Below are 14926 nucleotides of genomic sequence, written 5' to 3'. Positions count from 1 at the left end.
AACTTAAAATTTTGTGTTTTTTTAAATATTTATAAAAATTAAAATTTTACGTTTTTTTAAAGTTAATATTTATTAAAAAAAATTGCGTTTTTTTAGAATATATTTGTAGGAAGATGTAAAATAAATTTCAATTCGTCGTTGTTAAAGAAAAAAGTGAGAGAAAACAAATTAAATGCAATTAAATTTAATTTAAAAAATATGTTATTTTAGAATAAAATGATTAAATGATACAAAATTGATTTTTTTCCTTATTATGTGTTACAAGAAAAATATATCATTAAAGAGATAGTATATGAAAATAATAGTGATATACATATATGCCAATTCAATGTAACTATAATTCAATGTAAGTATAATTTTTTAAAGACAAAATATTCATTTGGTCTCTTAGTTATACTCTTAGGTTTAATTTAGTCTCTTAGTTTTTTTCGCGCTAAATTAGTTAGGGGTGTTCATTGGTTCGGGTAAATCTGAACCAAACCAGAATCCAAACCAAACTATAGTGTTTGGGTTGGATATTTTTTCAGTTCGGGCAAGAACCGAACCAAACCAATGAAATCCAATGACAATCGGTTCGGGCATCGGATTTTCAATTTTCTACCCGCAAGCCCAGCCTAAACCAACCATAATTAATTATCATGAAAACTATTACCAAGCATTCAACTTCAATAAGAAAAACATTTTGTTGTGTGTGGACAAGTTATGCTATTTTAATTTGTTATTAAAAAATTGATAGTGTAATATGATAAATGAACATAAAGTTATGAAACAGATTTATTATCATATTAATTCAAGTGACTAGTTATAGATTCAAAAGTCTTAATCTTAGATATTTTTCTTGTTAGATATTTTTGAATCTATTAGAGAAAAATTTCTAGTATAATATTTAAATTTGAACACAATTAATATTATATTTTTTATAATATTATGAAAAATTAATTTTTGTAAATAAGTTATTTTTTAAAAATATTTTTGCATTTTTTATCTACCCGATCAATCCAACCCAAACCAATCCGTTGTTTCTCGGATCGGTTCGGTTTGGGCTTTATCGCAAAAATTTGTAAATCCAATCCAAACCAATCCATTTAATTTTAATCGGTTTGGGTATCGGATTCTCTCAAAACCGAACCAAACTGGCCCGCGAACACCCCTAAAATTAGCTCTTTAATATGAATTCCTTTCGTGTATTCTGTTAGTCAAAGTTGGATTTGACAAACTCTTGTGATGGAGCTAGCGTTTGAAAAACCGACGCTAAACAATATTTCTGAATTTTAATTATTATTGTTCATCTTCATCCCCAAATTTTTAAATACATATCCATTGTTCATCTTCTTCTCCAAATTTCTCTAAACTAAACTGATCAAAAGTGAATTTGTATGTATCCAAATGCAATTTGATTTTGTATCGATATGCAATTGAAAGTTGATTTTCAGCCAAAACTAAACAAAACCTAATCGATAATCAATTGCAATCAAAATAGCTATTACTAAAAATTGCTCTCTCTACGAAAAGACACACGTTCTTGTAACTCACTCACTCACATTTCTTGATTCACTCACTTGACAATTGATAGACATAATTTAATAATACTCATATATTAAATTAGAAATTAGCTAGTTTGCATTCATTTTGCAATCGAATAGATCTAGATAAACAGTTAAAACTAATCAATAACAAAACTAGCATTCAATCAAAATTAACACTTAGGGTGTGTTTGGTTAAGAGAAGAAAGTGTGAAGAAAGAAAGATGTGAGAAAGAGTGTGAAAAGAGAGAAATAAATGAGAAATAGAATTGATTTGATAAGTTGATTGGTATAAGTGAAAGATTAAAGAAATAGAGAAGAAAGAAGTATGAATTATTTTTAAAAGGGTTAAATATGTTAGAGGTCCCTATAAATATGACAACTTTTAATTTTAGTCCCTACAAAAATTTTCTTCAAACAATGGTCCTCGCAATATTTTCCATCTCTATTTTTGGTCCCTCCCGTTAGATTCCACTAACGGAGGCTTACCTGGCACGCCACGTGTCAGGTCACACCAGTTAAAGTCAAAACTAAAAAAGAGACAGATTGTGGGGGTTTTAAACCCCCTTAAAATAACTTAAAAAATAATAATTTTTAACAAACATTTTACCGTTAGCAAGAAATTAATCTTTCACAAGCAATTAAATAAGCTCTTTTATTTTTTTAACTTTTACTTTATTCTTTCATAATGGTTAGGATTAGAAATCCATTTTATAAGTGTCTTTGATTCTTATATAAGATATTTGTTTCTCCATTTGTGTAGACTATTTTCTAAGTTTGTGTTCATGTTTTTAGCTTGTAATATGATTTTATTATACTTAATGTATATTTGGATAAGAATTTTAATTGCCATTACCTCATCTCAATGTTCTTTTTTGTTAGAACACGGTTTGGTTCTAATCATATTCTAGTATTTTGATGATAACAAGCAAACAAATTTTGTATAAAGCAAACATGATACTCTAATCATATGGTTCTAATTTAAGAAGATGTACCAGTACCAACAATCAGAACTTGGCACTTATGAGAAGCTAGAGAAATGCAACACAAGTCATAAAGCAACTTCTGATACTGCACCAGAATGCTGCAATCATACCTACAACAGAAGTTGAAGAACTAGGCTGAACAGAAGATCATAAGGAATGATTCAATTAATACTATTGAAAGCAACTTCTGATATTGCACTAGAACATCGTAAACACATCCACAACAGAAGTTGAAGAATAAAGGATGAACGGAAGATTACGAAGATTGATTCAAACTAAACCATTGAAGACATAATCATTAGCAAAACGGCTACAACACTCCAAAAGTGAAATTCCCAAGGTTGATTGAAGAAGCTATCCACATGCAAATTCTTGGAGACAACAAAAGCAAAGACAACACGCAAACCACTTAATGCTGAATACAAGCTTTGAAGATAATGGTAAAAAATTCTGAAGCTATATATACTCATGATCGTTTGAAGGAAAACAACAACACAACGAGTGAAAAAGAAGAAAACAAGAAATAACACACAAGAACGCTGCAACTCTGAAAAATCATCAAGTGTGAAATATCACAGTTGTGATTACAGCTTTTTAGAAGCAACATTATACACTGTCATCAGAAGTTACGTGGTAACTGTGTCCTTGAGAGACCAGTTGGGTCAGAAGTCTCAAGAAGTCTAGGACTAGTTGAGTCTTAGAAGTTGGTTAGTTACAAACAGTTGGTTTGTGTAGGATTGTTAGTCACTAGCAGTTTGGCTCGTGCATTGTATTGTAAGTCACGACAGTTGGTCGTGCAAGTGTAATCAGGTTCTGATTATAGTGGATTAAGTCCTAGTTGAGAGAGGCAAATCACCTTGTTGAGGGTGGACTGGAGGTAGCCTTATTGAGAAGGTGAACCAGGATAAAAATAACTGTGTTCTGTCTATCTTTCCATCATCAAGTTTTTTCTGAACCACTTATTCAACCCCCTTCTAAGTGTTTTCTCAACCTTCATTTTTAACGTGATTTTATTATACACGTCCATTTATGTTCTACAGTCTATATAATTGACACCTATGCATATATTTAAATATAGGATTTTATAAGGTACATTACAAACCTGATTCCTAGTTCAAATAAGAGGAAAATATATAATATGCTATTTTGAACATCCTATAATATCCTTTTTTTTTTCTTCTTTTTCATGTGCTTCTCATTAATCATGTTATGTGATTAAAAGATAGCTCTAGTAGTTTATTACTACACTAATGATGAATAAGTCCTTTTTTAACTTTTTTTTTGTATGACTGCCTCATGCTTCTAGGGAAAACATCAACCACCATGCTTTTTTGTGCATGTGTATGGAAGCTGACACTAGAGTGATATTGATAATAACATGAATGGAGAATGTGAAATATTTTTGGGCATGGTGCAGTTGACTGAGATTTTATTAACATGAGGTTGTTGTGCATGAGAAGATCCCGTCGGTTAAATCTTTGGCAGAAAGGCAACCACTGTTTGAAATAGGTAAGGCTGAAAGATTGGAGGGGACGTGTGTTAAAGGAAAGTTAAACTGAAAGAAGTAAGCATTCTCTTCCCAAGAATCTTTGTTTATCTTTAACAAGACAATGCTAACATTAGATTAGAGAATCAAACTATTCTTATTATTATTATTATCATACCGCAAATTAAAAGAAGGCTTTTCACAACATATACTTTTGAAATAGAAGTGTTTGCAATGTGTTATGTAAGAGTTGAAAGTGTTTAACGATGAAGCTTATCATGCAGGAGAGAGGAATACTTGAAGAAGTTGAACAAAACAAGGATACTGCAAAGGACTCATTAGCACACAACAACAGTATAAGTATTACAGTAAATAATGAAAGAGAAACCAAAGCCTTAGACATGTATTTCACTTGAAATTAATTCGGCTCAAAATTGAATATAAATTCAATCATTCATTCATTCTTTCATTTGATTTACTATATAAGGATTTGAAACTGATGATTCGATATACTTTGTACTAAACCTGAAATTCGTCAATAAATTGATAAATTGCTTGTGAAAATTTATTGTTTTTTAAGTTATTTAAAGGGGGTTTAAAAACCCCGCAATCTGTCTCTTTTTCTTTAGTATTGACTTTAACTGACGTGGCATAACATGTGGCGTGCCACATAAGCCTCCGTTAGTGGAATCTAACGGGAGGGACCAAAAATAGGGACGGAAAATATTGCGAGGACCATTGTTTGAAGAAATTTTTTGTAGGGACTAAAATTGAAATCTGCCATATTTATAGGGACTAAAAACATATTTAAACCTTTTTAAAATTACTAAAATACCCTTAATTTAAATTATTTAACTTTTAATTTATTTCACGTAATTATTATTAATAAATTAGTTTATAGAGAAAAAAACACACAATGATGTTTTAATTAACTTTATAAAATTTTAGTTGAATTATCTTTCCATTGTAGTATAATGTTATTGAATATACTATGCAATAATAAAACAACTTTAATTGATAAAGGATAAATTAGTAAAATATTAAAATATAGCATGCTGATTTACTTTACATTGCAACTTCTTTGCAACACAGAAGAGAAATAATATTTGAGTGGGTCCCACTATTTTTTACTCTCTCTCTTTTGTTTCATCTCATTCCAAGCAGGAGAAATTGGATAGATCTTCACAAGTTCTCTCCTCTCAAGTTCTATTAAAACAAGCATACCCTTAGATTAAGCAGAATCAAACCTAACCTTCTACGTGAGCCTTCCAAAGAAGAACAAACAGAAGCAATCAGATCCAGTCCAAAATTTTGACATGTTAAAATCAAATCCGCAGCACAAAACGAAGGATTGGTTCTGCTTAATCGATTGTTTAGTTTTAAGTAATTTGGGGAAGAAGATGAACAATGGGTATGCATTTAAAAATTTGGGGCAGAAGATGAACAATAATAATTAAAATCCTGAAATAATTTTTAACTTCGATTTTTCCACCGCTAGCTCCATCACAAGAGTTGGTCAAATCTAGCTGTCACTACCACGTAGATATTTAACAAACTACTTTGACTAACGTAATAGACGTAAGGGACTCATATGAATCTTTTAAAAGTTAAAGCACCAATTTGGCACGAAAAAAAGTTAAGGGACCAAACTAAACCTAGGGGTATAGTTAAGGGACCAAACTAAACCTAGGGGTATAGTTAAGGGACCAAAATGAGTATTTTGCCTTTTTTTTAAAAAATCTATTAAAGAATAAGATGTGGTCTCTTACCTATTATCTAAATAGACATGTATATGATACAATATTTTTCATATATTCATTAATATATATTTGTTGTATTAGAAGAATATAATTATGACAATTGTATTTAATCCAAATTAGAATAAGTTTATAAATAGTTCTATTTATATCCTAGTTGAGATGATATTGGTCAGTGAAGACGATCTTCCATAAAAATCAAAGTGATTTGTGTAATTAGGTGTGGAAAATTGCTCGTTTTGTTTAGGTCCGTCTCGCCAAAGTCCGCAGAAAAGGCGGGGGGATATTAGAGGGTGTGAGTCTAAAATCTTGTCCCGTCCCATAAAAAATTGCGATTTTTAAACCTAAAAGTAAAAAAAATTATGTTAGTGCCCGCGCCCGCAAAAACTCACAAAAAATTGCATGAGGATAGACATGCACATTGAAGGGTGCGAGTCTAAAATATTGGTCCGTCCTACAAAAAAACGTGCGGAAAAAATGAACATGCACAACAGGGCGGACTCATTTTTTACAGCCCTATGTGTAATTTATCAAGGAGCTCGAATTTATTAAATTAAACTTGATAATATTTGAGAAATTGACTAAGAGAATTCTTGGTTAATACTCTTTTATTGAAGAAGGTTATGTCTTCTATAAAAGTACCTACAAAATTGTGAGGTCTAAAATTAATTTTACTGATTTTCTCATAAAGTTATACAATAGTAGGTAAATATAGAGAGACGAGTGAGATTTAAGCCATTTGAACCTAGTAGTGATGATAAACTAAAAGTTACATAAGAAAATGGGGGTTTAAATTGTATTGATCGATTAATTTTTTTGGATATTTTAGTTGAAACTCAAGTCAATTAGAAATTCTTAAAGGTAAAGAGATAAAGGAAGATAAATTGATACACAACTTTAATATTGGTTTAACTCTTTAATTAGGAGTTATATTTAGGGATGTCAGTTTGGACTTGTTAATGGGGATCCCCGCGGGGATTGCCCCGTTCGGGGCCCCAAAGATGGGGAATTTTCCCCCGCGGAGGCGTGGACGGGGAGAAAAATTCCTCGAAGAGCATTTCGGGGACGGGGAATACATCCCCCGCCCCGCCTATTATTTTAATTTAGTTAATTATATATATATATATATATTAGATTAGGTTTTTTAGTCATTTCCTTTATGTTTATTTTTAAAAATAAATAAATATTTATGTATTTATTAAGAGGGAGAAATGTAAATATAATACCCTTAAAAAAGTTGAAGCGTTTCATTTTCTTCTGCCAGACACTCGGAGTCTCAGACGTTAGACTCGTTATTTTTTATGTTCTTCCATTAAACCTCCATTCAGCTTCCTCTTCCAATTTCATCTTCTTTGCATGTGTCAGGGCTCACCATCGTCTCCTCTGTTTGGTGTGCTACTATTATTCACAACTCTTATAATTTCATCAATAAGGTTTGATTTTCATAAATTTGTTCATGTAATTGTTTATAGGAAAAAGTAGATTGTTTCTCCTAGATTCTCATAAATCTGTTCATATAATTGTTTATAGAAAAAAGTAGATTGTTTTTCCTTGATTGTCATAAATCTGTTCATGTAATTGCTTATAGGAAAAAGTAGATTATTTTGACTAACGTTAAATTAAATTGTTTAAAAATTTTAGAGTTATCAAATCATTTGCATATAGAAAAAATATAACATAATCAAAAAATTACTCATTTTTATCTCCTTTTGAATATCTTTGTGTTGATCATTTTTTAACTATACTATGCATTTGTAATTAAAATAATGTCATCAGCTTTTCCTTAAAAAAATATAAAAATATACTTTTCCTATTTTTATTAATATATCACGCTATGATTTAATATTTTAAAATAAATAAAAAATATTACTTTTTAATGAAAGAAAATATCATACTATCACCCATAAAAATCAAATATCTTATATTTTTAATTATATTTTAATTATAAGACCAAAGCTAATAATTCTATATGTAATTAATTGATATATGTTATTATTTCTAATTGATATACTAAAAAATTTAAAATTTTAAAAAATAACTAGATTTTTTTTTGTGTAAACAAGGATAAATTATAAAGAGAACTAAGGGTTCTCAAAGCCTTTTTACACAAGAACGGACAAGATCCGCAAAAAAGAGGAGATTACAAATCAATTTGAATTACGAAAGATATAACAAATGATCTTTGTTAAATTCGTAAAAACTACAAATGGAATGCGTAATATCCCCTATAAAGCTCCACTTCCAAGCCAAAGATTTAATACCCCATACCGTATTATTCACATTCCAAACCTCATTTCTAAAACAAATACCGTTCCTAGTTAGCCATAACATCATATATTTAGAAATATACATGCATCATATATTTAGAAATATAAGATTTTTTTATCAGTTATTTTTTGTGTGTATTTCATGTATTTACTATTTCATATATTTATTATTTTTTTCATATATTTATTAATTTTGTTTTACTTCCATGTAGCCTTTTAAAAATTGTGTTTGTGTGTGGCAGGTTTTTGGTAAAAAAAATGGTTGGTGAATTTCAATCATCCAATAGTCCTAATGTTGCTTTGGAAAGGAATGAAGTTCCTATAGAAAGTAATGGAGTTTCACTCACACAAGAATTTCAATCTACTCCAAATGAAACAAATATAGAAAATCAAGATCCTGAAGCTCATGTTGAACCCACTACAAGTCCTAACAAAAAAAGGATTAAAATCATAAGTTTGGCCCTATTTTAAAAGGCAAAAAATAGGAGGCCTTTGGAAGACTATATGCAAATCTTGTGATAAGAAACTTGGTGGTGATACAAAAAATGGTACTAAACATTTATTTGACCATATTAGCATGCGTCCAAGACACACAAAAAGAGGTCCAAAATAAGACTTACTAAAGTGACAAAAAAATCTGGAAACAAACATGAATCATTTGTGGTTGGAAATTATACATTTAATCTAGATGTTTATAGGAATGAACTCGCGAAGATGATTATATTGCATGAATATCCCATCATGATGGTTAACTATATTAGTTTTAGAAATTATCGTCATTCTCTTCAACCTTTGTTCACGATAGTTTCTCGCAATACATGAAGAATGATATAATTAAGTTGTATGAAATTGAGAAGACAAAGCAAATGAAAATACTTGCAAAAAATAAAAGCTGCATTGCAATAACTACTGATATGTGGACTTCTAGCAATCAGAACAAAGGATATATGTCTGTTACAACTCATTACATTGATGAAAATGGGATTTTGCATTATTGAATCATTAGGTAACTTCTTCCTTCCATTTACGTTGTTATTATTATAGTATAGTTATTTTATATGATATTTATTATAATTTATTTTTATGTTCATTTATGTCCCTACGTCACATATTGCTAAGGTTATTTATGATTTTTTGGTAGATTGTTTGATGGATTGGAATATTAATAGAAAATTGTCAATATTAACCGTTGATAATTATAGCACCAATGATGCTCTGATTGACCATTTGATTGATAAGATGTAACCTTCTTCTTTTGTTTTAAAAGGGAAATTGGTTCATATGCATTGTTGTGCCCGCATATTAAACTTGTAGTAAAAGATGGCATACAAACAATTTCTTGTTCAATTGAAAATATTAGAGAAAATGTCGGTGTTTTGGTAGCAACACCAAAGAGGGAGGATAAGTTTAAAGAAACTTGTAATCAATTGAACATGACTTATGAAAAGAATCTTGCACAAGATTGTAGAATAAGATATAACTCTACTTATTTAATGCTTGCTTATGCATTGCCTTATGAAGAAGTTTTTAAACGTTTAAAAAAACGACGTGATTCCCAATATAGGTGTGTACCAAGTGAAGAAGATTGGAAAATGGCAACAGAAATTTGTGACAATTTGAAATTGTTTTTTAGTCTCATTGAGTTGTTCTCGGGTACTAAGTATCCAACATCACACATTTATTTTCCCAAACTTTGTCAAATAAGATTAGCTTTAAGAAAGTGGCAAGATTCTTCTAGTGATACTATACAAAGTATGGCAAGAAGTATGATAGTGAAGTTTGATAAATATTGGAGTTTGATTAATGGGGTGATGGCAATAAGGGTTGTTTTGGATCCTAGATATAAAATAACATTGTTGAATTACTTTTCTCACTTATGTATGGGGATAATGCTCCCAAAGAATTGGAAAAGGTGAAACAAATGTTTGAAGATTTAGTTGAAGATTATCAATCAAATGCTGATATGGTTCCTACAAGTAGTGAAGTTGGTGCATTAATATTGGTAGATGATATTGATGTCACAAGTCAAGATTTGGAGGAGGCTTATTCGGAATATGTGATGGAAAATACTTCAACTATAAATATCAAGTCAGAACTTACTTCCTACTTAGAACACGGTGTCTTACTTTATAAACAAACAAAAAAGAAAATTTTGAAAAGCTAGGATGGTGGAAACAAAATGGTTTGAAATTTACAACTTTGAAAAAGATTGCAAGGGACTTTTTAGCAATTCCTATCTCTATTGTTGCTTCAGAGTCCACCTTTAGTACTAGTGGTCGTATTTTAAGTTAACAACGTAGTAGGTTGAAGGAAGACACTTTAGAGGCTTTTAAGTGCACTCAATATTGGATCCGAAAAGAAATAAAAGGTAATATATTTTTATCTTTTGCAAGATTAATTGTAATGGTTTTTTAAATTTTAATTTAGCTATTTGTTTCTTAGGTTATTCAAAAATTTTAACTCAATTCGAATGTATGGATGAAGATATGGATGATGATGATGATGATGATGATAAGGTAATTTACATATTATTGTTGGTTACCTTTTAGTTTTCAAAGTATTTTTTAAGTAGATATAATTATTGATTGCTTACTTTTCGCAGGAAAAAGAAAGCCATATCTAATTGTGGAATTATGAAGAAGACCTTGCTAGGAGAAGTTGGAAAGAGAGACATGATTTATCATTACTTGTTTGGATATTTTGTTTAATATTTTAGTTTATTTATATGTAAATTTATTTTAAGTATTTTGATATTTCTACTTTATGTGTGTTATCAATTGAGCAAATAGTGATATGTCGACTTTTGTTTTTAGTTGACTTATTATGAAGTATTTTTTAGCTTTTCAAGCATACTCATGATGCTAAATTTTACAATTATCCCTTATTAATTTTGATGAAGTATAGTTTTTAAAGCATATTTATGTTGTTGAATTTTTTAGTTGTTTAGGCATACTGTTACTTAAAAAAGTATTATAATTCATGTTATTGAATTTTATAGTATTTTATAGAAATTTATAAAAGTATTATTATTTTGTGTCCTATTATTATTTTTAACAAAAAATAATAAATGTCAAATACTAGTATTTTTTTTAATAACAAAATAAATATGTGAATTTATGCTTTTTATTTTTATAGAAAATATAGACATTTTAAAAAATAAAATATTAATGAATAAATGTAAGATCCATGAGGATCTCCGCGGGAAACAGGGATCCGTGGAAAATGAGGATGGGGATAGAAACTCCCCCAAGACAGGATCATAGACGGGGACGGGGAATGAATTTGATGGCAGGGAAAAATATGGGGAAGTGTCCTCCGCCCCTGCCCTATTGACATCCCTTGTTACATCTAGTCCCTTCACATTAAGACATTTTCAAGATAATCAAACTAAATACAAATATCACTAAGATATTTTAGGGTTCAGCTGACCTATATCTTAGATGTCTCAACCACAAAAAATTGATCCAAACTTAATCTCTCTGTCTTCTCAAAGAATTTGGATAACACTTACCCTTTTGAGAATTACAATAAGATAAATGAATATATGATAAAGTATTTACACAATATCTCTCAAAACTCAAAAGAGGATGTAAACTACTCTTTAGAAATACAAGTGTTTTGTTATCTTTCAACATAAAATGTATTACAATAAAATCACTTGTTTCTTTCTTGAATTTATGTAGAGCTTCTCCTCTAAATTTTTTTCTTAAGTTAACGGTTAACCCTTTAAGTTTATTCACATGAATGTTTCAACGTTTTATTATGAAATAATAATATTTTCATGATGAGTACATTAAATTCAAACTCATAAAATTAAGATTAAATTATGAGCAATTAAAAATAAATTTAGAAAATTTCTTTAGCCACCTCCCTATGGGGGTCACCCCCAGCGAAAAACCAAAACTACCCCTGCTTCGGAAATGAACTTCCGAAGCGCTTTTTTTTTTGAATTTTTTTTGTCTTCGGAAATGAACCTCCAAAAATGTCAAAACCATTAATATTTTCGGAAGTTCATTTCCGAAAATATTTCTGCATATACAAATTTCCCTCCTTCACTATTTCATCATTTTTCTCCAACACTTTTCCAAACCCTCTCCAAAACCCAATCAATCTCCATCCATTTTTCGTCCTAAAATCAAGTTTCAAACCGTTGATCACGTTAAAGGGAGCATAGAAAGCTACAATTTCAGGTAAACATCACTTATTTCATTCCCTATTTCACTACATTGATTCAACAAAATTCTGCTGAACACTGATATAATTCGGAAGTTCATTTCCGAAATATGTTACCTAACATATTTCGGAAATGAACTTCCGAAAATAGGCCTGGCAGTAAAAAAAAACAGTTTTGGCCAACTTTTGATAATTTATTCATTTGTTAGGTATGGTGCATCCGGACAACATTGTGCAAGACGATGGAGTATTAGTTCCAAAAATTGTCAACGATAATAACGATCCGGTTATTGACGTTACTCCTATGATCAATGCGGTCGATGTTCGGCAACATTTTACAATTGATCGGAGCTTCGGCGATCGCGAACAATTGCTTGATTGGGTTCGGAAGGAAGCTAACAAAAATGGATTTGCAATTGTTATTTTAAGGTCGGACAACGGAAATAGTAGGCGGAAAGCTTTCGTTGTTTTGAATTGCGAACGGGGTGGTAGTTATGTACAATCAAACCGGGTGCTAAAACACGAGGACACGGGGTCGAGAAAGTGCGGGTGTCCGTTTAAGTTGCGTGCCACTCGGAGGGTTGATGATTTGTGGCGGTTAATCGTAATTTGTGGAATGCATAATCATGCCTTGGATGTCAAGTTACACGGGCATCCAATGGCGTGTCGTTTGTCCCGCGAAGAGAGGAATGTGATATCGGACCTAACGATAGTCAAAGTGGCGCCTCGCAACATACTTGCCGATTTGAAGCGTAAGAAACCGGATAGCGTTTCAAATATCAAGCAAATTTACAATGAACGGCACAATCTCAAGGTTTTGAATATGGGCCCTCGGTCGGAAATGCAACAACTTTTGAAACTACTAGGCGATAACAATTATGTTTCAAGCTTCCGAACCTCCGAGGACAAAGTTACGGTGCGTGATATTTTTTGGACTCATCCCGAAAGTATCAAATTATTCAACACATTTCCAACCGTTCTTGTGATGGATTCGACGTACAAGACCAACAAGTATAGGCTTCCGCTTCTAGAGATAGTCGGTGTTACCTCGACGGACAAGACTTATTCGGTGGGGTTTACTTTTTTGGAGTGTGAAAAAGAAGACAACTTTACGTGGGCCTTGGGAATTTGCAAGTCTTTGTTAGTTGATCAAGCGTTTATGCCAAACGTCATTGTCACCGACCGGGACAATGCTTTGATGAATGCGGTCGATACCGTCTTCCTGACATCTACCGCTTTACTTTGCCGGTATCACATAACTTGCAACGTGAGAAGCAAGTTGAAACCCGCGGTTGGGACAAAATATAGGCCGGATGAAAACGGTAAAGTTGTTAAAGCCGGTGTTGTGGTTGATAGGATAATGGCGGCATGGAGGGAAATTTTGGATGCCTACTCCGAAGATGTGTATACCGAGAAATTGGTACACTTTAGGTCATTGTGTGGTTCCCTTAAGACTTTTTGTCATTATGTCGAATCCACCATTCTTGACAAAGTTAGAGAAAAAGTCGTGTGCGCTTGGACAAATCGAGTTAGACATCTTGGTTGCACCACGACTAACCGAGTTGAATCCGCACATGCGGTCTTCAAGAGGTGGTTGGGTGATAGCAAGGGAGATTTGTGTCGGGGATGGGACACCGTGAACCAAATGCTTGAAAATCAACACAATGAAATTCAAACATCGTTCGGTCGGAGCAAGACGGTTATGGAACACCGGTTTAAAGGGCAAATTCTATTCTCCCAATTGATTTACAACATATCTCGAACGGGTTTGAATTTTTTGTTTCATGAAGCTAAGCGGTCGGAGACGACGGGGCCGGATAGTTCATTATGTGGGTGCACGATTAGAAAGACATACGGCCTACCATGTGCTTGTATACTTGCAAAAAAAAAGAATTTGAATTCACCCATACGCATGGATGAGGTAGCCGACCATTGGAAGAAACTTCGTTTTGATGATTTTGACCCGCCGAAAGAAAATGACTCCAAAATCACCATCTCCGACGAGTTGGAAGTGATATTGGAGAAGTTTGCTAAAGCGGACGACACAACAAAAATGCATATAAAAGAACAATTGCGAAAGATCGCATTTCCGGAGACCACCGATTTGAAACCACCATCTCAACCGGTTAAGACTAAAGGTGCACCGAAAAAGTCCAAAATTACATAAGATGACACATCAACAAAACGATCTCCTTCCTACTTTGAACATGTTGATGCATCGTTACCGGAAATTCATGAGACACCTAAGTCCAAGTGTAGTGGTAACAAAGGTGCCCGTATTTCGAAGCCACCTCGCACACCGCCGATAAAAAAATACCCATTGTCTACATTGATGAGATGCCATTTTTTATGCACAAATATATCGATAACATCGTTGATGTTGGAGGATACGGCAATTGTGGATATCGGGCCGTTGCGGGTTTGCTCGGTAAAGGGGAAAATAATCACACTTTAGTCCGACGGGAACTTCTTGCGGAGTTGACTTCGTATCGGGACATCTACGGCCGACTATATGAAAATCAAGAAAAGTTTGCAAAAATTCATGATTCACTTGTTCCACCACTTACCGGTATCGCTCCGGTCTCGAAGTGGATGTCATTCCCCGATATGGGTCATCTCATAGCAAGTGCATATGATATTGTATGCGTCGATTTGACGAGGTTTGGACTATGTGAGACTTTCTTTCCACTTCATAGTCGACCGCCATTGGACTCGTCGGGCCGAATCATATGCA

Source organism: Vicia villosa, linkage group LG2, assembly GCF_029867415.1.
Source record: "Vicia villosa cultivar HV-30 ecotype Madison, WI linkage group LG2, Vvil1.0, whole genome shotgun sequence".
Lineage (NCBI taxonomy): Eukaryota > Viridiplantae > Streptophyta > Magnoliopsida > Fabales > Fabaceae > Vicia > Vicia villosa.
Note: the sequence above shows the minus strand (reverse complement) of the source record.